This window comes from Lynx rufus, unplaced genomic scaffold, assembly GCF_022079265.1.
Source record: "Lynx rufus isolate CCGP_SWC_20201006 ecotype Redwood Valley unplaced genomic scaffold, mLynRuf1.p SCAF_10, whole genome shotgun sequence".
Classification (NCBI taxonomy): Eukaryota; Metazoa; Chordata; class Mammalia; order Carnivora; family Felidae; genus Lynx; species Lynx rufus.
Window position 1 is genome coordinate 23,952,707 of NW_025814824.1, and position 2,487 is coordinate 23,955,193.

Genomic DNA, 2,487 nt, shown 5'->3' on the forward strand with positions numbered 1-2,487 from the left:
CTGGCCACAATGCCTGTACTCCCCATGTTTCCTCTTAGCAACCTTCCACCGGATCGCCCCCATCCTGCCCCTGACTCGTCCACACTGTGCTTGGAACTGAGCCCAGCTCCACACTGAGGTCCCTCTTCCCTAGTTGCAGTTGTTCCCAAGTGAAATCTGTCTTTATGCTTCAAATGCTGTCAGACTCTGGTTCTCTCTGGGAGGGAGGGGACATGCGTGCACACATGCGTGTGTTTTCTTCTTCTCAGTTTTGCTGCCACTGGCCTGTGTTAAAACAAAACAACTCCTTCCCAGCCCCCACCCTTCCCGTTCCTTGCACCCACCATTTGACCTGCAGGCAAATGAAGCCATTCAAATATTTGTTCATCGTGTCATCTGTTCCCATCCGACCTTGCAATTCCTGTCATGCCCCACATGTCAGTTTGAAGCATAACGTCATTAATACCTCCAGTGCACTAATGGATGCTTCACACATGAACGCATTAATGAAATGTGTTATTGTTTTCCCTCACAGGACATTAACAATCTACCTCACGCTGCGTCCCGAAGCCCCGCGGAGCTGCTGAAAACCACTAGCTATCAAATGAACCCTCAGTTCCGCCTCAGTAACTTTAAGTTCAAGTTTATCACTGAAGCGTCACTCATGTGAGAAGAAGATACAAGCCTCTGAGGGCTTTGGGGCCCAGCTTCAATTACCATAAAGAGTAACAGGAGGCCGTGGCTGCAGGAAAGGATGGGGGTAGCGAGTGCCTGCATGGAAACAAACGCTGTCAGGATGAAATAGGAAGGACCTGGGTGTCACCGGGATGATTTGTTTCTTGTTTCTCCCCTTTGTCTATGGGCTGATGGTTTGAATAATGAAGACGGTATTGGTTTTCTTCTTGAGTACACCAGCGCGGGAGGTCTGCTTTTCTGATGGCACAGCTGACATATTAAGAGGGATTAAAGTTTCTGTACACAGGCAATGTTTAAATTAGCTTCCTTAAGCCCCAAAGAAATCTTTCCAGCTGATTTGCAAAATGAACCCCAGCACGGCCTGCAGCCACCCTGCACAGGTTGCCTAAACAGAACCGCGGTGTTCTGTTTGGCCAGCTGTTTTGCAAAATCAGAAGAAAAGGAAAGGTAATTCCCTTTCAACATTGCCTCAGCCAGTATTTCTTCTGTAATTAAAATTGAAAGCTTTCCCCAACAGGTTCTCAAAGGCTCTCCCAGAGAAACAGATTTCTCTTTTCCTGTATAATTAAGCACAAATTGTAAGGTGCACGGCTTTGCCGTAGAGGAGCAATGAATGGTCAAAGGTGTTCCATCCAAGGCTGGGGGAAGCTTTTGTGTTTGGTTAGCTGTTAGGAAATGCTAATTGCTTTTTCTCTTGCCATTAGGCACTAATCCCTGCTGTGCTGGAAATTTTTCTCAGGCTGGGGCCAGAAAGGTGAAGGGAGATGTACAACACAAATGCCACATACAGAATCACCTGTACCGGGGAATTGTCACACGGCCAAGGAGACGACTGTTTGCCGTGTGTTTGTGCCAACAAAGCACCCTACACCTCCTTTAATTCTTGTCCTGGGGAACAGATTTAAGAGTAGGTACTCAATGCAGGCTCTGAATGTCTCAGGTGTGTACCCTAAACATAAGCTTCCAATGGAAATTATGCATCTAATCAGAAACTCTCCACCCTTCCCCCAACCCCGCAGGAACAAAAGTCAAGGTTTAACTCTTTCCTGGGAGGCTGTCTGCAAGACATTGGCTGCCTGCTTGCCAGAGGCATGTGCCTACCTCTCCACAGCTGCTCCTCTGAAGGAGAGAAAACACACAGCAAGCTCCGACATCCATAGCAGGGCCTTTCTAAACAGCTCCGGGAGGCTGCTCCTTATAAGAAGTGTTCTGCTTCTTACACACGAGACATGGCCGAATGGGCCGGAGCCACATCACCCTGAACACCTCTACCTGCACAGGTCTCATCCCAGAAATGCCCTTTAAAGAACAGGTAGAGGGGGGCACCAGGGTGGCTCAGTCGGTTAAGCATCCAACTCTTGATTGCAGCTCAGGTCATGATCTTACAGTTCTTTGAGTTCAAGCCCCACATCAGGCTCTGTGCTGACAGCATGGAGCCTGCCTATGATTCTCTCTCCCTCCCTCTTTGCCCCTCCCCTGCTCGAGCTCTCTCTCTCTCTCAAAAATAAATAAACTTAAAAAAAGAAAGAACAGGCAGCAGGAATTGTGATCACAGATGGCAATTTCTCCTCCATTTTATCATTATGCAAAGAGCCTCTAGAGAGTCCTGCCACTCTCGTGTTTACACTCAGTATGATGGCTTCCTCCCTTTGAGTGTGGGCAGGGCCTGTGACTTTCTTCCAAACAACTGAGTATGGCAAACGTGAAGGTTTTTGCAGATGTTATGAAAGTCCCAGACCAGTTGATTTTGGGTAAATCAGAAGGGAGATCATCCCAACTGGCCTTGACTCAATCAGGTGAAAGCCCTTAGAA